The 24,258-nt window shown below is 44.9% G+C and overlaps 1 long non-coding RNA gene across 1 annotated transcript in view; it reads left to right on the top strand.

The window, feature by feature from the left end:
* Positions 1–1,379: 1,379 nt before the first annotated feature.
* Positions 1,380–24,258, top strand: part of LOC146353889 (uncharacterized) — a 53,825-nt gene continuing 30,946 nt past the window's right edge. Inside the window, exon 1 of the long non-coding RNA XR_014787409.1 lies at positions 1,380–1,418. This is a non-coding gene — a long non-coding RNA (uncharacterized LOC146353889). The remainder of the gene's footprint in view (positions 1,419–24,258) is intronic.

Raw genomic sequence — 24,258 nt, 5'->3', positions numbered from 1 at the left:
CGAAGCACGGGAGCGCGGAGAGCAGTGGGGAGGGGGGCAAGCCTGTCCACAGCAATTTTCACATGTCCACAGCAATTTAATTCAAATACTTTAATTCACCACAACTTCCCCTGAGGGAGCACCCAAGGGGAAGTGTTTGCTAAACGTGCCTGCTCGGAAGTAAGTCCTGCATGTCCATTCCACTTGACCGAGAAGGAAAAGGAGAACAGGGGTGGAAAGCAAGCCTCCACTCATTCTCTGCCCTGCACCTACACCATTCATGATGTTCTACTCATCTACCCAACCCCAAACTAATGTGGCTTCAGGTGCTGTTTGCCCTGCAGAAGTGGTGTTTCTTTTGAAAGGTAAAATCGCTTTACTGGCTACTGTGTGCTGCAGGAGGAACAAACCTGAATGGATGAAACTTCAGATCAAACTGGAAACGTATCATGAAGCGTCTCCATGTGGATGGGGCCTTGGATATTTGACAACCTTGCTAAGGTTGGCGTAAGACAGGGGCGTTGAACCTCTTTCAGGAAAGGAAAGGAAAGGAAAGGAAAGGTTCCTCCTGTGCAAGCACTGGGTCATTACTGACCCCTAGAGGGACGCCGCTTGCGCTGGCGTTTTCATGGCAGACTATAGCGGGGTGGTTTGCCATTGCCTTCCCCAGCCGTGACTACCTTTCCCCCAGCAAGCTGGGTACTCATTTTACCGACCTCGCAAGGATGGGCAAAGTCAGGCTGGAGAAGTTCTCAGGGACTGCATTCCAATGGTGGGCAGGGATGAAGGCAAAGTGAATGTGGCCACAGGCAAAAGGGGCAGGGCCAAAACTACCAGCCTATTTTAGCCTCAAGCTCTTCCTGCCAGTAACTAAGCTTTGAGAGAGGCATTTCAGCCTTTTAGAATGGGGGAAAACAGGCAAAAGCAGAAATCCACCAAACAATCAGCCGTCAGATAAAAAAAGAAGTGGGAACTGTCTGGTGATGGGCATGTTCAGCCTTGAGAAGAGAAGACTGAGGGGAGATAGGATAGCGCTCTTCAAGTACTTGAAAAGCTGTCAGAGAGGAAGGCCAGGATCTCTTCTCGGTTGTCCCAGAGTGCAGGACGGGGAATAATGGGCTCAAGTGACAGGAAGCCAGATTCCGGCTGAACATCAGGAAAAACTTCCTGACTGTTAGAGCAATACAACAATGGAACCAATGACCTAGGGAGGTGGTGGGCTCCCCCACACTGGAGGCCTTCAAGACGAGGCTGGACAGCCATCTGCCAGGGATGCTCTGACTTGGATTCCTCCATTGAGCAGGGGGTTGGACTCGATGGCCTCGTAGGCCCCTTCCAACACTACTATTCTATGATGCGAAGGGGGAGTGGCCATCTGGAAAACCCTGGAGGGCCAGATTAGGAGCTGAGGTGATCTGGATTTGACTCCCAGGACTGAGGTATGACACCGCCGGTGTTATGTATCCTGGGGTGTGTGTGCGGTGGGGTACTGTGGGTCAGTCATTGTTTTTGAACCTTGGCAGCTCCTGTAGGGCTGGGAGTAGCATCAGTGGGCGGAGCTTCTGCTAAATCGTTACTTCTGGGTGTGGTGAATTAAAGAACAGTTGTGTTTGAGGCCTGCTGATTCTGCAGTTGTTCCTCTTATCTATGTTCATGTTGTTGCTACCTGGTGGGCAAAAGGCAAATTCATTTATTTAGAAAAGTCGAGACTGACTGAGCATGCTCTGAGGCTCAAGCTGTTTTCTAAGATGGATGCCCAGCTGAGGCGTGTGTGGATGGAGGACAAAATGAAACCTAGTTATATTATTTCTTGTTGTTGGTGTAGCATCCATATGTTATCACCGATGTGAGTGCACAGGGTGAATTTAGAGAGACAGTGCTTGTAAGAAAACCAGGAGCATGAGGGAGTCAATATGGCTGGCCTGAGGGTTTCAGAGAGCTCATGAAATGAGCAATATTGTACTTTGTGTCTAAGAGGTTGATTCTCTGGGCTGAAGGCCCAAGGGTTTCGTGGTATCTATCACTGATTTTCTATTAAAGAGATAGGCAGTTTAATGGAAATAAGAGCAAGGAGCCATCTTGGGCTGCTGGTGAATTCTGCCTGCCAAAGCCATATATATGAAGATGAAGCCTTGAGAAGAACAGAGACAGGATGCTGAGCCAAGGACATAAACACGCAGAGATAAAGACTTTGAGTTGGCATGGCAAATCACTGAGAATGGGAACCTTCCTTGTTACCTAGACAGTTATAAGAGGGAGAGAAGATTTTTCAGAACAAAATGGATGCCTTTTGGGTTGTTAGGCAGTGCTGTTAGAATCAGAAGGCTTGTAAGGGAGACAGGGAGGATGATTTTTACATACTAGCTCTGGCCGAATCTGAGAAGAGAGACTCATATTTTAATAGTTTGTTTATTTTATATAGTTTGTTTTAGAGAGAGAGAGAGAGAGCACGCACGCGCTTATGGGAATGGTATGAAGTCAAGTATATCAATGAAATTGGGCCTTACAGTTTAAGATGGCCCTTGTTGATTAGGGAAAAGCAGTATAAATACAAGTTCTTGGGGGAGTGGGGGCGATGGCAAAGATCTTTTCAATACCCTCTGAATTCTGGGGGCTGTGGAAATCTCTGGTCAGGAGTGGAGGGGGATCCTCAACAGTTAATGTTTGAGCCATGGCGAATGTTGCAGGGACATGAGTCAGTGGGGTGGTGGTGACGGGGATGGGATGGGACAGGAGGGGAGCCAAAGCGCCTTTCACAACATAGGAATTCAGTGTATTCTACTGAGGACTGGGCCAGGTGCACTTGAGGTGTGAAGTCATTGAAGCAGACGTTGGCTCTGTCAGTGATCGCCAGCAAAGCTCTTATTTAATTCAGGAGAGAGCAAGAGAGAAAAAAGAGAGAAAGATTAAGTGAACTATGTTTTAATTGCATTTCGTTAGTGTGCTTGAGTTACAAAGGCTCTTCAGAGCCTGGATCGCTCTCCCTCTGGAGAAGCTGCTTTGAGCCAGGTTGTGGGATTTCCCTTCTGAAACCCAAAAGATAAAAGGAAGTTCAGTTGTCTGTTGACTATGTTCATGTGGTTCTGGGCTTGGGGAGATTAAGAAACTGGGAATGGGGTAGGAAGCTTTCCAAAGCACCCAAAGGCCTGCTGAGTTTCTTACTGGGGGTTTTCCCTCTCCCATGTTTAAAAGCATAAATGTTGCTGGGCAGGAAATGCAGAAGGAGCACATTCAGCCCAGTGCAGAAAACACAGAGAGACTTAACAGTATCCTATTTGGCCTCTATGTCATTCTGAGGTCCAAAACAGAAGTGACTTGAAATCTGTCTCTAGCATCCATGTCTTTTGTTCATTTTACTCTAGAGTAGGCTGAGGGCCCCCCAATCCAGATCTTAAAAATCCCCTGCATGCACACTAGGGTTCCAGTCCAAATTGGGGGCCCTGCATCTACTCTAGAATAAAAACAAAACAGATGTATTTGCTAGACACAGATTGCAAGTTATGTCTGTTTTGGCCCTCAGACTCCAGTGCAGGAGGAGAACACACTCCACATACTTGTCTTCTCCAGTCCCTTGAGAATCCCTTGTAGCCAAGTGAAGCTGCTCTCACATGTTCATGAACTAGTTCACACATCCACTTCATATCAACCCTCCTCCCCCAAACTGTATTCCATCCCCTGGTTTATGTAATGCTTAAAATGTTTAGCATGGCACAGATACTAGATGTGTGCAGAGGAATGCGTGCATGCCCAATTGTGGCTGTGTAGGTGTCATGGCTATGTCCACATCTGCACGTGGTTGCACATGGTATATATAAGGATATTGGTGCACATAGTCCATTCGTAGAGCAATATGTGCTGGAGGAATGCATTACATGAATATGTGCATGTGTTGCGATGTGTGCTTGAGCCTATCAGTGTAACTATGTGCACATGGATTGAGTTCTCCCTCCTTCCAAAGCCAATAGCCACTGAGCACATACAGCTCCCTTGTTGCCTTTCCTGCTTGTCCCTTAGCAAAGCCAGGCATCTCGCCGCTAAGCAAAGCAGGATCCATCCTAGATCTGTAGCCTGTTGCAGTAATTCTTGCTGTTTCCCTACCTGCAGCAGGGCTGGGAAATTGAACAGCTTTATCTTCGTTAGAGCCTGATGGGCTAAAGTAGGATCGAAGCGCTTTATGCTGTGTTTTCGCTGCTGATTGCTACACTGAGCGGCACAATATCACACTTCATTGTCCTTCAGACTCTGCTCGGAATGGGCAATGGAGTACAAAACCACCTGCTCCCTTCATATTGGCTCACTATTGCATTTACCTTTGACTAATAATGCAGGTTGGGCTTGGATGGATTGCCATCTCCTGGGTTATTTATCTTCAGAGACATCTGCCTTTATATTTATTGGCTGTGTAAACAAAAGCCTGTCTTAACAAGTGGCCTTCATAACAGGAGACAGATGTCTCCAGAACCTCAGGAGCTGCTGGGATCACATATCTGAGAGTTCAGTGCTGGTTCATGAGGCTCAATGGCTTCTGTTAATCACGGAAGACAGGAAATAGCAGTGCCTCACTCCCCACCCCAGTTTCCAAATTCTGAATTCCTGGGGTAGCACTGAGCAGGTCTGCCATTAGAATCTTGCAGGTGCTGCTGGCTGACAGGCCTTTGATACATGGAGCGATGGACTGTACCTGTATTCCGTTTAGGGAAAGTGTGCTGTGATGGAATTCCAAGATACTAATTACTGGACATTTTTGCGATGGGAGTAGAACTGGTGGTTATGAATAGGAATAGGGCATGAGAGTATAAGCCAAAGTAGAATCAATAGGGTACCTTGGCAGGACTTGAGGACTGCAAACAGGAAAAGCACAACAACTCAGACTGGACAGGGAAATGAACACATGCTACCAAATATTTAGGTTTTTCACTGAGCTTTCTAAACAATGGTACTTAAGAGACAAACAGATGTGCATTGCAAGAGCTGAGCTGCTACATCAAACCATGGACTGGTTGCAAAAGCTCCTCAACTCACTTTGATAAGCAACTTGAGCTTTATACTCAAGCGAGACAGTGTGGTGTAGTGGCTAGACTGTTGGACTGGGAGTCGGGAGATCCAGGTTCTAGTCCCCACTCGGCCATGGAAGCTCACTGGGTGACGTTGGGCCAGTCACAGACTCTCAGCCCAACCCACCTCACAGGGTTGTTGTTGTGAGGATAAAGTGGAGGAGAAGGAGGATTATGTATGCTGCCTTGGGTTCCTTGAGGAGGAAAAAAGGCGGGATATAAATGTAATAAATAATAATAAATAAAATAATAATAATAATAATAATAATAATATACAAATGTTCACTAACAAGCAAATGAATACTAGAAATGCAGATCTTAGGAACAAAGTACAACAAAGATGTCTTTGGGTCTAAGAACCTTGCTATTTAACAGAGATGAGGAACCTCTGGCCCATGGGCCTAATCAGACCTGCTGGCTACTGGAGGTTTGGGGAGGAGGCAGGGAGAGGAATTCCCCTTACAAGTGAATTCTGCATATTTAGTGTGTTGTGCCCCCTGTCAATTTGGAGGGGGGCGCAGTGCACTAAGTGCTGCACACTCAGGTGGCTGAGGACAAGCGAAGCTGGTTGCATACTTGCAGAAACTTTGCAAGCACTATCCAAGTGCACTTTGCTCTTCCTTTGATTGATTGATTTGATTGATTGCATTTATACCCTGCCTTTTTTTCCTCTTGCAAGGAACCCAAGGCAGTTTACATTATCCTCCTCCTCTCCATTTTATCCTCACAACAACAACCCTGTGAGGTGGGTTGGGCTGAGAGTCTGTGACTGGCCCAAAGTCAGCCCATGGCCGAGTGGGGACTAGAACCCGGATCTCCCGGTTCCTAGTCCAACACTCTTGCCACTACACCACACTGGCTCTCACACTTTGCCTTCCCCATGCATGGAAAGTGAAGGACAAATGAAACCAGCTCCCCAGCCAAAGTGCAGACTGGAAGAATTCCAGCAGGTACTTTAGCCGGAGACCCGATGATGTGGCTCCATCCCGTGACATCATCTGGCCTCTTGGAGGCTTCGGGGGGTGGGGGCAAAGCCAGTATGTTTCTCCACTCCTGCTATAAAAGATAAGCCACAGTGGGTTCTCTTTGTCGCCCTACTTCAGACACGCTCCAACTTGTCAAGATCCTTCTTAAATCGCAGTGCCCAGAACTGGACTCAGTACTTCAGATGAGGCCTGACCAAAGCAGAGTAGAGCAGTCCCATTGCTTCTCGTGATCTGAGCAATATACTTCTGCTGATCCAGCCTAGAAGCCATGAGCCTTCCTAGCCACTGCATTGCACAGCTGACTGATATTTCACTTTTGGAGTGAGGACATACACTTCCACCCCAAAGGGCTGCCCTGCCTGCACCACTGCCTTGCAGCACTTCTACTTGTGAGTAGATTTGCTCACCGTTAATAGAACACATGCTTTGCATGTAGAAGGTCCCAGATTCAGTCACTGGCACTCTGGGGAACATTGCAGGCAAAGTGAGTATCTTAGTAAAGAAGTACTCACTTGTCTGAATAAATCCCCTCAAAACAAACAGAAGCAAAGCTAACTACAGGCATAAAGTCTAGTCTGCACCAGCTGTCCCCATGCATAGCCAGGGAAAAACAGCTGCTGCTGATGCTCCGTAAAAGAAAATGCAAACATGCCTCATCCAGTTGCTGGATGATACCGGGCCAGAGTTAATGGGCTAGAAACATCTGTTGTCCCATAGATCTGTGAATCTGTCTTTCTTGAACCACTTTGCCATCATGGTGAGAACTACTGTGAAAATGCTGAGAAAAGAGAGAAGGTAAGAGACTGTTTTGCAACATTTTACTAGGATAGAGCCCCCAGATGTCCCTTCTCCTTGGACAGTCTCCCCCACCTGGTGCCGTCCAGATGCTTTGGACATCTGCTCCCATCAGCTCCAAGCTGGCATGGCCAATGATCAAGAACGCTGGGAGTTGTAGTGCAAAACATCTGGAGGGCACCAGGTTGGGGAAGGCTGACCTAGGAACGGCACCAGAAAATGACAATGCTTTCCTCTGCTTTCTGGAGCCATAAGCACCTTGGTAATCTTAGCAGCTATTACTCCAATTCCCATTTTCATCTCATACTTATTTACATGCTTAGCACTATGGAAAGGGGCAAAGACTATTATGCTTAACCGATCTAGAAACAAAAGGTCAACAATGAATGTGGTCATACGGAATGAACAACCAGAAGTACACTACGCCATACATGTTCCCACCACCCTTCAGTGGGCATTTCGCATACCAGAACAGTTAGGGCTCCTCCCACAGCTACGGCTAGTAGAGATGTCACGTCAATTACATTTTGATCCATTTTCTCATGGAAAATTAATGCTATGTGGAAACCCAGTGTTAAACATGGGTAAGAAAATGTTTTTGTGGTGGTTATGGATGGATAAGGCGATTTTTACCTTGGATCAACTGGTGCGTGCTGCTGCTGAGTTTTTGTAATTCTCTATTTTACGTGTAAATATGATTTGCCAGCTATGGCTGAATGGCAATATTCACATTGCAATATTTGTTAGTATCTAGGTTTGGCCCTGCCGCGTTTACAGCTTCAGTGTTATTTGAAGCGCTTATTGAGGCCTATCAGGCAAATTGACCTAAGATCCTTGTCTGTAAATACTTATTATTGGTGAATAAATGTGATATACAGGGTCTTAAGCAGGAATGGAATAGGGAACTGGATTGTCCCATTTTGCCTAATCGTTGCCTTGGTATCTGTATCTGATGCATCTATGGATCTCAGGTTTTGTCTTACTCAGCAAAAACGTTTGTTTCATGTCTATTGGATGCCACAACATTTCTTTAATAAGGGTTTGTCTAAGTTGGCTAATTGTTGGAGGTACAATGCAGCGAATGCTTCTTTTAAGCATGTTTTGGCAATGCCCAGTATTTGCCTCTTTTGGGGAGGAGGTCATTTTTTAGATAAATTTTGTATTGGAACACTCCTTAATATTTACTAATGTACATGCTGTTTTAAATTATCTATCTGCTTCCTGGAAGTTAAATCAGGGTCAGTGAAAATGGATTCTTCGTGTCCTTCTGACAGCTAAACAACTGATATTACAACCTTGAAAGGATAAAGACCCTCCTCTTATAATGCAATAGACTGAAGACTTTACAACAGTTTCAACAATTGAATGGATGCTTATTTGGATATTTGGTCTGCTTGTGTTGAAGCTTATGTATACTTCTTAAAACCCTGTATTTTCATTCATGCACACACACACACACACACACTCATATGTATGCATTGAAACTGATATATTCAGATCTATTTTGCTAGTTAGCCTATACCCCTTAATGTAATTCTTGAACTGCTTGCTGAGCTTTCCTCGGAAGAAAAGAACAATCAATGCTAAATCCGAAGAACATCCATCTTTCTCCATTACTGCTCTAATATGTGTATGCCTCTCAAAATGGATGCCCGCTTAGGTAAGCATCAAAAGTAGCCTATGCACATAGTGGGTTATAAACTTGGGCAAACCAGAATAAAACTGCAAGCTTTGTAAGCTTCTTGCTGGCTCTCTATCCCCCTGCAGCTTGACATATCAAACAAAAATGGAGCCAGATTTGTTGTAGTTTGGCAAGGGAATATTATGGTAATTTCTCTCCTTTATGCATCATTTTCAGATTAAGTTACATTGATGCTTCTGTAGGAAGAGGCAGGGTGAAGCAAATGTCAATTTCAACCTGATTATTATTTTTAAACCCTCATCAAAATAAGCCTACCTAATTAGGACAATTACACTACAGTGCTGCACAGGGGGAAAAAAGAGATTCTGATTTAAGATGAGATGCTCCATAAATAAGAAACCTTTTCGGTTTGGGATTGTACTACAAGACAGCTAGTCAATGTAGAGCCTCGAATTTTATGGAGAAAGAAAAAGGAAACAATGGTTGTTTCCCCAAAGCTTTGTTAGAGAGCTGCAATGTGTCAACCTGGAGATAATGCTTGTTTTATAACAGGGGTGCAGAACCTCAGGCCTGGGGGCCAGAACGGCCCTCTGAGAGTCCAAATCTAGCCCTCCATGGTTCCACAGAATGCCCCACCTCTTCTGGCCCCACCCCTTTCCTTCAAACACTGATTTATGGTTTTCTGGCTTTTGTGCAGCTCCCCCCCCCCCCAATTTAGAAGGTTGCAATGCCTTTTATATGGCTTAGTTACTGGTAGTAAGTGCTTTAAGTTAAAACAAGTTGGGATTTTTGGTTGTTTGGCCACACCCCTTTTGCCTTTGGCCCCACACACCATTGTAATATGGCCCCTGGGAGCTTATCTGAATGGCACTTGGCTCTTGGGTTGACAGAGGTTTTGCAGCCTTGTTTTAAAAGCTCCAGAGCATTGGGGGGCGGCGGGGGGGGGGAGGATGCTGTGCCTCTTGCCCAGTACCTCTGCTTGACTGGCTTTCTCTTGTTTGCTGTAGCAACTGGAACTTTAGCTTTCTGCTATAGTAGGTGGTGGAGTCCAGTGGGTTGGTGGAGGAACTAAGAGGGAGTTGCAGAAGCTGCCAAGTGAATGTGGCATATGGCTGGATAGTTGGTTTTTTTCCTCTGTCAAAGCTAGAATGATGTGGTGGAAGCCAAGAGGAAGTGAAAGGTTGTCCTTGACTTGCCACAAAAGCTTGTAGGCCTCCATTTGATTGAAGGAGTTAGAAACAGAACTCCCACATAGTCAGCTTTCGTGCCTGCTCCATGCCTCTCTCCATGCCCCCTGCTGGGATTCAGTCTGCCATTCTTGCTGCGGCTGGTGCTACCTGTCACTGCCTGTCTGACTAGTTCTCTACCAGCCAGCTGCCTCAGCATGGGGATGGAATAATAATCAGGTATAGGGTGAGACTGGAATTTCATACAGGGTGATGAGTACCACATCTGAGTATCTATCTATCCTAGCCAAACAGATTAATTCTTTACTTGCCATCTTTACTTGGAAATAAATCTCAGAGAGGTCATTTGGACATATTCCCAAGTAAGCATGCACAGGACTGAAGCTTACCCTTCTTGCATTTCCTCCAGCATATCATTTAAGAGATTAATGGGCTCTCTCACCGCTCATCTTTAATTATGCTCCAAGCTACTGATCAGAAGGAGCTCCATGGCACAGTTAAACAGACTGGGCTGCATTGACATGATTGTCTTTAACTCCAGATCTAGATGCTATCACGGAACACTGGCTTGTTCAGATTCCCCATGGGCAAGCGATGCTTGGCTCAGGAAAGAGGTGCAAAGCATAGGCCCTAGAGCTTTTATACATGTTCATAATGTGTTTAGACTGAATATGTAGAATGGAAACAGGATTACAATTGCTGCTCTCATCCTCAAACTTTGTGTCAGCCTTCCCCAACCTGGTTCCCTCCAGATCTTTTAGATTACAATTCACATCAGCCCCAGCCAGCATAGCCAATGGTCAGGGTTGATGTGAAGGCTGGTCTATGTGTTGACCAGCTCCTTATTCTGTTATGATCCGAGACAAATTCATGGAGGATAAGGCTATCAATGCCTGCTAGTCCTGATGGTGATGTACGAGCAGGAGGGTGCTTTTGCTCTCCTGCCCTGTTTCTGGGTTTCCTGTGGGCAGCTGATTGGCCACTGTGTGAACTGAATGCTGGGTTAGATGATCCTTGGTTTGATCCAGCATGGCTCTTCTTATGTTCTGTGTGCACAGAGCTGATCAATGTATGGAAGTTACAGGTGGTGACAGTGGGTGTAATCCCCCTCCCTTTCCATGCATTCAGTCTATACACATTCCAAATGCATGTGAAGAGTTTCATAATAAAAGATCCATTATAGCTGGAAGAGGCTTTGGTTGGAAAATGATGGACATGCTGGTAAATAAGAAATGCTTAGGTCTCCTTTTAAAATGAAAGATGTGTTGGTCCTGATTCCCTGTATATCTGGTTTAGGCATTCATAGCCTTGATAACTACCTATAAAGGCCTCTGAAGATGAGTTTACCTCCTTGGCCACTGAAAATCCATGAACTCTCCTTGCAATGGGACTGTAATTCAACAGCATCTCTGCTTTATGGCTTGCTGCTATCTCATCTTCTCAAAGCCAGCAATCTGCTACACATGGAAACTTTTTCAACCTGACCTGTGCTGAGGGCCCAACACTTTTTGAAGAAACATAGTGATAGGTACATACATGACAAAAGCCATTCTTGAGCTGCCCCAGCAGCCTTTCAGACCACCTTGCTGGCACTGTCCTGCTAGGCAGTGCCAGCAAGGCAGGTTGAAGAGCTGTCATCTTGTTTGTAATCAAAATTCAGCACACTGTATGGTTGAAGGTACCTTCATCTGGATGCCACCCAGCTTTCAACATGAGATTTCTGCCTCCCCACCCCCCATAATAGAAAATACTGAAATAATATAAGATAAAAAAATCCTCATACTATCAGGTGCTCCAGATGTTTTTCAGCTCTGCCTCTGGCACACAATGCTGGCAATTTTTCAGACTTTCCTCTGAAACAATGTGGGCCAGAAACTCATTTTTTTGCTTTAAAAAAAAATTAAAGCTGTAATTCTTTGCCAGATTCTGTGTGCCATAATCACACACACACACACACACTGGTGGCATAAATAACTGGTGTTATTCTATTCTATTCCGACTGTATGTTTGAGGTTTACAACCAGTGTTTGTATCAAGGAATGCATATTTCTATTTCTAAGATGAAAGTGGGTAGCTGTGGTGCACCAGGGACACTAGTACATCTATGCTACAGACTTAAGCTAGTTTAATCAGCCTTGCATTTAAGTAGGTGACCAGGAATTGCATAGGTGACCATAGATGACCAGGAATTGCATGCTGGTGAGTGAGCTGACTGGCAGAGGAAGGATGGAGCACCCCGTGCCTTCATTTGTGGCCAACCTAGGAACCAAATGGGCTGCTAGTGGAGGTAACACCCCTCCTATGCACCCAGCATAGAAATGCAGCTGAATGTCCCTCTTCTGTTAGCACCCAATAGGCATATTCTTTTCCTCTTTCCCTTGGGAATACTGGGAATGGCCGTTTTATTTGTAAATAGGCTGCTCATATATCTTTGTATCCTACTTCACAGTCCTATATTTGAAGTTCTGGCAGAGAGCAGTCCTCTATTTTGCAGGTGTCCTCTATTTGAAGGGGGGTTTGGGTCAAGTCCAGTTTAGATATAAAAACTCCTAAGCAGGGAGAGCAGGGGCCTTGGAATTGCCTATCAACAGTTGTTAGCACCTGGATAGCGGACTGAGCAGGCAGGCACATAAGTCACATGGTCACAGTCTTCTCCACTGTGGTGAGATGAACTGTATTTCTGTTTAAATTATAGTAATTATTTCCAGATTTTCATCTGTTTATAAATCAACATATGCAAATATATGCAAATCCATGTCCTTTCCCCCCACTTTTTTGGTGATGCATTTCCTCTTTTTGGGTGATGTGCAAGTGACTATCTTAGGAAGGAGGTGGGTTAGGAGAATTCTCTTACGGGGAATTCTCAGCATTTCATCAACATACAAGTTTTAGAATCCTTAGAGGGAAGCCATGACTGTTAAAGTGGCAGAAGATCAATGTATATTTCCAGCAAAGATATTCCCTTGCTTGGATATAGATAAAAGTAGTTCTGTTGAATTTATGTTGGGGAAAGGGAAGGGAGAGGCTTCTGTGTATAAGATTGCAGGTTAGATCGTTGACATTTCAAGTTAAAGGATCTCAGGCAGCAGGTTTAGCCAAGACCTGGAAGGCCAGTACTGCTCTGTACATATGATACTGAGTTAGATGGATCATTGATCACTCTTTATGCTTCCCATGCCAGTGATGGTAAATAATATAGGTGAGTGGATAATCCTATCAGCATTCTTTCTGTACTAAGGCAAGAGGATCAAAGCATGGGAGGCCGGAGCACAAGAGATGGCCTGTTCATTTCTCAGTATGATTATATTATTGGCCTTTGGAATGTCCCACGGACACTTGAGTTCCACAGATTAATTTAGCTATATACAAGCACAGCCCTTTCTTTCTAAGCCCACTGCTTGTTCATTTTATCAGAATCTTCTTAACTTGTGCATTACAAGACTGAGCAAATGACCGACTTAATTCACTCTCTCTGTATAATTCATGACAAGACTTCTGCTGTAAAATGCACTGAGAAATAAGTTTAAAAGTAGAATTCTTCTCTGCAGTGGAGAAAACAGCACTGTTTTCAAATCAAAGTGCAAATACATTTGGGTAGACCCCCTATACAAACACACACTCGCAGAGTTGAAAAAAAGAAACACTGAGTTGATCTCCAATAGCAGCAAGGCCCAAGCTGTTTTCAATATCAGAGAGGATGTCTTGCTGAGAATCCATGAATATGATTGTTGCATTCCTGGAAGCTATTAATTAATACATTGTACGAGTTCTTGTTATGGAACATGTAGGTCCATTGGCGAGGTTGGCTACTTATGAATCACTGCTCCCCCCCCGCAAGAAGACAAAAGCATCACCCCAAACAGAGGACAATAGGTGACATGAATTTGCATAAATATTGCATAAGCAGCTAATGTATATGTATAGATGCAAATGTAGAAATTACAGTAATTTAAACAGGAATACAGTACGTCTCATCATAGTGGGGAAGACTGTGACCACGTGCCCAGTGTTCCTTGCTCAATCTGCTGTCCAGGAGACAGGAGATTGACGTTGCCCTGTTGATGGGCAACTTCAAGGCCCAGCTCTCCTTCCTGATGGTTCTTTATCTTTAAAACTGGACTTGGACTGACAGCCCTTCCAAACAGAAGACACCTTCAAAATAGAGGACAGTCCTCTGGCAGTCCTTCAAATAGAGGACTGTCCTCTAAGAGAGCACATGGCTACACTTGACTGTAGCTGACCAGCGAAGTCAAAATTCTAAATGAGCTTCTGCAGTATGTACCAAGCCTGGTACAAAAGCATGGTCAGGAGGTTGTAGCGAAATCTGTTCAACAGGCCCGGATCACTCACAAATTGGCATTTGTTCACCATTTGCTTTGATTGCACAGGGGCAAAGAGGTGCAGTGAGTGACTTCCTACCTGCTGCGTTTGCCTTTTGTCACAGTTCTGAGGAGGCTCCATGTCTGTAATACAACTGTGGGATTTGGCAGAGTTGCAGGTTGGCTTGCTTTGCCTTTTGTACAAGTGGACTAGTGGAGTGGAAAACTACCAAGTGAGCCGCTGATCGGATCACAGCACAGCTGTCCTTACGCATGGATAAACTAACATGTCAATACGCACGGCATGGGGCTGCCTCTCCTGGCCTTCCTTCCTAGCAGGAAAGCAGATGCAGCTAATGAAGTCATGGGAGGTAACAGACAGAAGGTAATAGATCTGCTGTACTCGGCACCAGCTAGGCCTCATCTTGACAACAGTTGCAGGGTCCATGCTTTGAGAAGGAAGTGGATGAGCTGGAAACAATCCAAAAGAGACCAGGCAAGACAAATAGGAATTTTAGAAACAGTGGCTACTGGAAAGAATGGAAAGATCTATACATCCTGAGAAGAGGTGGGCAGGGAGGTATGTACATACATACATAGTTACACTAATAGCGACAGAAGTAGTTAGTTTTTCCTGTTGTTAAGGAGAAGACAAGAACAAATCATCCAAGGAAACTTTAGCATTCCATCATTGGGATACTGAAGCCAGCTAGATATATTTTTGGAGCTATTTTTCATCCACCCAATAACAAATGTTCTCTGTGCGAATAACAAATGGTACATATCCGTTTGGATGAAAAATCCTGCTTTATCAGTGGCACAGATAAAGTGGCACAAATTGTGCAATTACAGTGGCACAAATTGTGCAATTACACAATTTCACACTTACAAAAATGTGCAAATCCCCCCCCCCCTGCTTATTTTCGCACTTTAGCCTATGGGGAAATATACATTTTAGCCATTAAAAAAAAAAAATTGGCATACGTTTCTATGACAAAATTTGGGAAAGTTAGATAATCAGTCTGCAAGCCTGCGGAATCTGCGCGACAGGGGGAAAGCTGATCTGCTGCAGAATCCATGGATTGGATTCATGAAAATCCGAACTCATTTGGTTCTGTTGTGGATTTCTCTGACATCCCTACTTGAGTGTATCACACATACACATTTCATTTATTCCATGATAACTTCTGTTCAAACAGGATTTGCAGGTTTTTGAGACAGTTAACTGCCCCCCCCCCGCCACATACACACACATGAAAAACCTGTTTACTGTTGTTGTTATCCACCTTAAGTGCCAATTCCTGGTAGAAAGGTGGAATATAAATTAAAAATAAATAAACAAACGCTAGTGGTGAAATGGAATAGATGTGCACAACATGAGCATCAAGACCTTTTACGAATCATCCTCAGCTTTCAGGGGCATGCTGGGGGGGGGGGATATCATCTGTCTTATCTATGGAAAGCTGTTGGTAAGTCCCTATCTCTCAGCCTCAGTTCTTCATCTTTAAAATGTGAATAATAGTTGTGATGGCAATAGGCACTGTACAGCATATATCCCTAGTAAACACATAGTACAGACAAGCCCTCAGGAAGCTAAGATCAGTCCCTGCATCATGGCAATTTGCCTTTTGTTAACACGACCACAAATACATTGCATTTTAACAGACAACATTGTGCACAATGCTGTATTCCCTGTTATCGGGCACTGATGTGTTGTTTCAAACAGACCACCTGCTCCAGCCATGTTACTTAGGCTCTCGATGGAATGAATCTACAATCATTGTAAAATATATACACGGACTGTGCTGTAAATAGCCCAGGGAACTGAGCACGCAAGACTGGGAGGAATAGGTTGGACACAACTTTCCGCAAGCACAATTAAGGGGCTGTACAAATGATCGGACCCTGTGATTAACGCAGCTTCCCAATTCACATGAATATTAAACACCAACAGGCCCAGGCTCCCCACACAATGAATTCTGTATGAATCTTAAGATAAATCATTTGGATAAGTTAGCAGCAGCTGCACTCCCTTGCCGCCAGCTGCCTCAAAAAATAATTTCAAGTCGGGCGAGAGAAGAGACATAGAGAGAGACCAAGGAAACCCGGTAATTAGGATTCCATGCTCGGAGGACTAGGGATCAAGGCTGATAAACGCAAGGTGCCTGGAGCTGTTTAGGAAATAAAAAGTAAAGAAAATAAAGGGAGGTGTTAGAAAAATCAGTGGCACCTATTTTTATGCTCGATTGCCTTATGTTTGTATTTATATGGAGGGGAAGGACCAGCGTCAGCACTTGGCATGGTGGGGCAAATGCTGAGGCCCATTCTGCTGTCATTGGTGCTGGTCCCTTTTTTGATTGTCCAGTGCTCCGGAGAGAAGCAGACAGACAGACAGGACCCAGAGGCATTGTGGGGAAATTAAGATGGCGGCAGCTGCTGCAGCTGATTTGCTGATGCTTCTCTTTTCAGCACTGGGCTGCCTGCTGCCTCCTGTGCCCACTTCTGCCTCCTGAGGCAGTGCCCAGCCTTCCAACACCTGGCAAGCCGGCAGGATCCCCACTAGGGTGATCATGGGGCTTGGGGGGGGGTACTCAGAGGGTGCCTAAGGCTCCCTCAAATCTGGTGCCAACCCTGATGTTGTGGTCTTCCACCCCTTGTGTCTGTATCAGGCTAAGATATTAGATTGCAATGAGTATCATTGTGGAAAGAAGTGACTCATGTTGGTTTGATCCTGTTTTATGCACATCCCTGTACAGAGAGACCTTTGTCTGCCAGCAGCTGACTTAGGGACACAGACAAACTTGCTCGTATTTAAATTTGCATTTAGCAAATAAGAGGATGAGGCAGAGCTAAGGCAGCATAATATGTAATTAAAAACAATTAGCATTTATATAGTACTTTCTGATGGGACATTCCAAACACTTTGTGCGCGTTACCTTGTTGCTCTGATCCTTACAACAACCCTGTATGGCTGGCCAGTATTCTTGTCCCCACATTACAGGTGGGGAGTGGAAGCAGAGTGGATGGTTTGTCTAAGGCCACTGAGTAAGTTTCTGCTGAAGTAAGATTTGAAGCAAAAACTTTCCGATTTGGGGTGGCCATATGCCCTGTTTTACAGAGGGGAGTCTTCCATTTGAAGGGCTGCCAGGTGACTGTCCTCTGTTCTGAAGGTGTCCTCTGTTTGGAAGGGCTGTCAGTTCAAGTCCAGTTTTAAAGCTCGAGAACCATCAGGAGGGAAAGCCGGGCCTTGAAGTTGGCCATCAGGAGCACCCAGGGCTCCTGGGCCTGCTGCAATTCGAGGTCCTTCAGGACACATGACACAGTCGCAACTTCACAGCCATACTGTAGTTTTTATCCTGAAAGTGCAGATTTCCGCAGAGGCGTTTTACTCCACTTTTTTGTTTACTGCAGGATTCCTGCGTTTGCCCAGCTGTCTGCCTCTTCGCCGAACCAACCAACTTTGCATTTTGTGGTAGGCGTGTGGTGGTGTGCCTAGTGATTGCGGCATCGCTGTGTGACACCCTTTTGCTACTGTAGTCATCCCGTCCTCCTCATTCCCTCACAGCTGCGCAGTTGCAGCAGCACGAAGAAACGTGCTCGTTTCTTGAACCACACCTTTGCGGCTTTGTATCTTCGCAATGGCTGCTTTGGAGTCAGTGGCCAAGGGCAGGGGGGTTTCATGGAAACACTTCAAGATACCGGACCTACTAGATGTGCAGGGGGAGCAGAAGGCCCAGGACCAGCTTTGCTCCAACCACAGGAACATCGATTCCTATGAGCTCATATCTTGGGAAGTGAGGAAAAGGGGGCACAACTGCAGCGCTGTGGAATGTTGGACAAAAGCCTGACCTCAGAGGGATCCATTTTGGAATGATGGGTGGGTGCACACCTCTCTCCTGGGCACACCCCTTTGCATGTGTGAACCATCGCGAAAGTGCGGGGCTGGAGGATCTCTGGTGTGATTGTGTACAAACAGTTGGCAAAGTAATGGAGGAGCAACCTACCCACATTTTATTGAATGAGAAATGGGCAGACACAAAAGAACCTCTAACACACACATTGCTGCGCAGCTAAGCATTTAAAAAAAAGTTTTAAAAATATGCTGCAGTGCAACTGGAAACTGCCACAGTTTACTCCGCATTCACAGCTGTGTGTCACGGCACAGCGGATTTTGTCCTTGGAGAGGTCCACAGTAAATCGGACTGTGTACTGCAGCAGAAGTTAATTCGCAGCCGTACTACTGCACAGCTACAGCGGAACAAAGGTTGAAAGCGGTGCCACGTTGATGGTACCCTGGACAGCAGACTGAGCAAGGCACACAGGGCACCTGGTCACAGTCTGCCACACTTTGATGAGATGTATTGTATTTCTACTGAAATTATAATAATTATGTGTAAATTTGCATCTGTACATGTACATTTGCATATGCAAATTGGTATAATTTTTTGTCCTCTTTTTTGGCGATTCAAAAGTGGCCACCCTATACACAAGTGGTTAAGTGGTTAGGAGAATGAACTGTACTGGAAAGTTCCTCCTTCAGATATTACCTCAGACATGAACCTATTACTCATTAGGTGGCCTTAAGCAGGTCTCTCTTAGCATCAGCCCTCCACCTCTTCCTGCACTTGCAAAATGTGATAATTAGGGATGGGCGGATTCCCTACCTACTGGTCCGGGTGGGAATCCGCCCTTGGGAGGAGGCGATCCGTCCCTCCCCCTGGAATCCGTCCAGGCCGGCTCCTCTCTGCAACAATCCCACGGAACTGGCTGCCAGGTCCGCATCGCTGGCGATACAGCTGGCCGCCATTGCTATGCCATATCACTGGGCTAACTCCAGCTGCAAATGGCGTCCACTACCATTTACAGCTGCATTTAGATTAATCTAACAGCTTTACGGCCGCAAATGGCATAGCGGATGCCATTTGCATCCGGAGTTAGCCCAGCGATACAGCATGGCAATGGCGGCCGGCCGTATCGCCAGCAATGCGGACCCGGTGGCTGGATCAGCAGGACTGCTGCATGGAGGAGCCGGCCTGGACAGATTCCGGAGGGAGGCGGAGGTGAGTGCCCCATTCCGCCATGGACTCCAGAGACTGGATTCTTTGGAATCCGGTCTCATTGGGGTCCGTGGTGGAATTCTCCACCATCCCTAGTGATAATACAAGCCTACTTTACAGCGTTGTTGTAAGGATTGCTGAGATAATTGTAAATTTTCATATTTAGATTTCATACGCATGTTAATTTTTTGTTAATGCCCATTTCATGAGCAATTGAGGACATGAAGTACACCAACCTGTACACACAGTGAGAAAATGTATTAAAGAGGTCTAAGTAGGCAGTTGCAGCTATCATTCTGAATAAGCTGAAACTACAGTGGTGCCAGTGGAGAAAAGGGCTGAGGGTGGGGGGAGCGGAGGAAGCACTGGTGCAAGCATTGGGATTGCTAGGCCAAATCAATGCAGGTTGACTTTTGTGTTTTATGCTGGTGATAAGACACCAGCACAGGGTCTGGCAATGCTTTGTGCTGTCCTTCTGATGCTCAGTACTTCATTTGACAGCAAAACAAATCCAGGATGAGTGTGTACATACATGATTAGTTCCACTGTGGTTTTCACATAAAAGGTCTGACCTCTTGTCTTCCCCAGGGACACATCCATGGTGCTCTTTAAGAAAACAAATAAATGCTGAACATCTATCATTCCATCCCTATGATTACGTCTGAGTCAAAGCCACTTCAGAAGCCCTCTCCAGATGCAGCTCCTTGATTAAATAGGCTACATTGTACTTTCACTCCCTCCTGAGTAAACTGCAGAGATGGCTTCCTTGGAAGTTATGTGCTCTTCACATTAGCAAGGAGAAACTATCCAATTGCTGCAGTAGATTTTAAATAAACATGACAAAAATGCAGTTGACTGATGTCGCAAGCTAGCAAGGGTAATCCTCAGGCTGAAACAATCTACGCCATGGCAAATCCTCTTCTGGAAGTTGTTGCCATTTGCTGGATCCCTGCATCCATCGCTCAGTGCTCTGGGCACTATTTCTCTTGCTGAACTGAGATCCTTCATCCTACATGCTGTGTTGAATGATCGGTCAGTGATGTCAGCTTTGACATTGCCTGTCACCTGTATTGGGGAGGGCTGAGGGGTGAATCCAGCTCGCCCCTTTCCTCCTACAACAAGTGGTTATTGACGTCAAGCTGACTTCACTAGCATATTTAACGCATATGCAAGTGCCCAAGCCTGGAGAAGAAACAGTTTAGTGAACCCACTGGATTTGTTTTTACCCCATTATTGGAAATTGCCTGTCCTTCTAAGGCACACAAACACAGAGAGCTAAAATTTGCATTTTTATATAGCCCAGAATGCAAATGTTGGCATTTAGTCTTGTTCTTGTTGCTGTAACGATGACGATGATTATGATAATGATGATCCACTTAAATGTATGCTAATGCTGCACCAAAATGGAGAAAGGAAGGGAAAAAAGGCAAGTCCCTGCAGTAACAAACTATAATCTAAGAGAGTAATGGAGAAAGGGGTCACAAAAGGATGCACAAATAATTCCTTCACCTATATATTTGTAGTTTCTTTTGTTACCATGCAACTCACTCCCAAAATATCAGAATGTTTAAACTTTCCAGATTCAGCACACACCACCCAAATCATAAGTTCTGGATCCCAAGGAAGTTGGACAGGCCTGGGCCATTCAAGAAAAAGCTCCAGAATGAAGTACAACTTCAATAAAACTTGTATGCAAAACAAACAAATGTGTTCTGCTAATTTGATAGGTTTGTTGGAAGCTGTTCAGTAGTTTCCACAGACCAGGGGCATCTCTACACCAGCCTAAAATCCTGCATTTAAAATGGGGCTTTCTGCTTTCATTTTAAATGCAGGATCACGACTCCCTTTTTCATGTGCTTCCTTCCCCCCCTCCCCCTTTCTCCCCATATCTGAGTCTGCCATTATCTTTCATTTATCTCACTCCTCTACTTGCCACTTTTACTCTTTTCATGGAGGAAACTGAAGCAGAACACAACGGGGTAGTTTGATGGCTCATTATCTGCGATCTATTTAAAAACGGAACAAAGGGCATTTAGTGCAGGAGACGTCTTGAATGATCACGGTGTCCTGTAAAGAGCCCGCAAACTTCCATGAAGGAGCAATATCAATTGCAGGATAAAAGCTCAGTGTGAAGGAGCCCCAGGGGTGGGTAAACTTCAGGCATGTGGAATCTACTTTGGTTTTTTTTACTAGAACCCCAAGATCCCCTGACGGGTGCAAAAGATACACAATTAGACTTCAAGAATTCGGATATCTTTGGGTATCTCTACATTAAGCAAAACCCCCGCATCTTTACTGGGGCTTTCTGCTTTTGGGTTCTTTGTGGGATTAGGATGGGCTCCTTTACATGGCAGACTTGTGGTTTGAATCGAAGGAGTGCCTGCATCCCTCCCTGGCATGTGTACTAAGGAGGGGCGGGGGGAGTCTTGTTTTCATCACTTAACTTATGCTGTACTGTTTCCTTGCAGCCCCAAGAAAGCTACAACTTACTTCTGAGTAGATGTAAGATTATGCTGTAAATCTGCAATCCTAGGCACACTTACTTGGGAGTAAGCCTCACTGAATTTAATGGGGTGCTCTGAATCAACAGAAATAATTGATTCTGAGCTTGATGGGTTGGGGAATCAGATCTGTCTCCCTTTGTTGCAGGGAGGCATTTTGCTCAAGCATTTGCATGGCAGACACGTGGTTTGGATTGAGGAAAGTCCTTCCTCGGCAAGTTCATAGTGCTATGCTGGCATTACACACTGCCAATATGGCGCCATTAACTTTTATTATTAGCTTATCTCTGATCTTTTTGAAAGTGCGATAAAGGGGGAAATGTGCAGGAGACATCCTAGAGGTTGATGACACCATGTAAAGGACCTGCAAACTTCTGCAAGTGACCAATCATGAGCATGCAATAATCACTTGTGTAGAGTCATCCCATATTTTTTCCTAGCAGGCTCCTGTGCCTTTAGCAGCTATAAGGCAAGAAGAAAATTGATCAGGTGAAGCTTTTGCCAGCATGTACAGTGGAGTCTTAGCCAAATTTTTTTTTCAGTCCTCCCCCCTCCCCAATACAGGGGATTGGCAAAAAAAGAAATACTCTTAGGAAGCCCCTCCTTCCTAAGAGTGATATATTCTCTCGCCTGCAAACTTTATAACACTAGGTCTTTCACAAGAGGGTATCCCCAAACAATCTGTAACAACAACATGTAATTCTTGTGGCTGCCATTTGGAAAGTATGTTGCCCTGAGGGATGAACAGGGAATGTCACTTTAATGGTTGAGAAATCTAGAGCTGGTGTCTCTAAAATTTATTTATATCCCCAAAGCTGTATTAGGAAGACAGAAATATTCCTTTCTTTAAAAGAATTTTTTTTGTAGGTTCCCTCAGAAAATGTCTTGAATGCCATTTCCATAACAGGTAGGATCACCTCCTGACTAGATTTAAACAGACACATGCTGTTTAGTTGAGCTGCCTGGCCATTTTCTTTTTTTTAAGAGTCAGCCCTTATGCTAGCAAAAGGCAATTTTGTTGTTGTTGTTCAGTCGTTCAGTCGTGTCCGACTCTTCGTGACCCCATGGACCATAGCACGCCAGGCCTTCCTGTCCTGCGCTCTCTCCCGGAGTGTGCTCAAGTTCATATTCATTGCATCGGTGATGCTATCTAGCCATCTCATCCTCTGTCGTCCCCTTCTCCTTTTGCCTTCAGTCTTTCCCAGCATCAGGGTCTTTTCCAGGGAGTTTTCTCTTTGCATTAGGTGGCCAAAATATTGGAGCTTCAGCTTCAGTATCTGTCCTTCCAATGAGCACTCAGGGTTGATTTCCTCTAGGATTGACTGATTTGACCTCCTTGCAGTCCAGGGGACTCGTAAGAGTCTTCTCCAGCACCACAGTTCGAAAGCATCAATTCTTCGGCGCTCAGCCTTCCTTATAGTCCAGCTCTCACAGCCATACATTACTACTGGGAAAACCATAGCTTTGATTAGACGGACCTTTGTCGGCAAGGTGATGTCTCTGCTTCTGACTATGCTGTCTAGGTTTGCCATAGCTTTCCTCCCAAGGAGCAAGCGTCTTTTAATTTCATGGCTACAGTCACCGTCTGCGGTGATCTTGGAGCCCAAGAAAGTAAAATCTGTCACTGCTTCCATTTCTTCCCCTTCTATATGCCAGGAAGTGATGAGGCCAGATGCCATGATCTTAGTTTTTTTTAATGTTGAGTTTCAAACCAGCTTTTGCACTCTCCTCTTTCACCCTCAACAAGAGGCTCTTTAGACCCTCTTCGCTTTCTGCCATTAGGGTGGTATCGTCTGCATATCGGAGGTTGTTGATAATTCTCCCAGCAATCTTAATTCCGACCTGTGATTCATCCAACCCAGCGTTTCTCATGATGTACTCTGCATATAAGTTAAATAAAGGCAATTTTAAATCCACATAAATTAACAAGCGGATGATCAGTTGCCATATCCCTGCTCCCTCCAACAAACTGTATATGCTGTGCATACTGTAAAAAAAGATCATATGCAAGGGAAATAATAAACCTGTATTTTAAAGCACCTGTGTATATTGCACATGCATGTAGTTTCCTGTAACTGTATTATATGGCCCTAAGACAAACATGTTACAAGACACCAAGAGTGTTACTTGCATGGGATTCTGGCTAGTATGGGCTTTTCTTTTCACTTTGTGACTATCAATATCCCCTTTCAGCACAGTGTTTTAACTCTCTCTAGAATCCGTGCCCCACCCCACTCTGCTTTGTATGGTTGGTATCAATGCTCCGGGGAAGGAATCCATTTTGCTCATTCAGATGTCAAGGGAATTGAAAGCTCTGCAAATATTTCCTCCATCTAAATTACACACTGACCCCAGCAGGGCTGAACTCATAATATAATTCAGGTTATGAATTGTAAATCAGAAGCTGTGCAAAAAAAAATTCAATAAGCCCATCTACCCAGGCCTGTCACTGAATGGACTTGCAGTTGCATTGCAGTTCAGTACACTCAGCCTGCTGGACCAGCTCTTAAAAAGCCACAGAAAACTCATTTCTTCTCCCTTGTAAAAGTCAAAGGCTTCCCTTACTGAGGTCACATGTGATCGCTTTGGTTTATGACCACAGTGATGTTCAGCAAGCGCATTGCCACTTAAAAAAGCAAGCTCAGGCCCTGGTTGAGGCAGGGAGCAATTAATAGTTTGGTGGACCCACAACTGATGTCATGACATGGCATTTCAACCAAGAGTTCAAAAATAGAATA

This window comes from Heloderma suspectum, chromosome 2 (genome assembly GCF_057233095.1).
Source record: "Heloderma suspectum isolate Gila_16-S chromosome 2, 16-S_ref, whole genome shotgun sequence".
Classification (NCBI taxonomy): domain Eukaryota; kingdom Metazoa; phylum Chordata; class Lepidosauria; order Squamata; family Helodermatidae; genus Heloderma; species Heloderma suspectum.
This window is presented reverse-complemented; position numbering and strand designations above follow the sequence as displayed.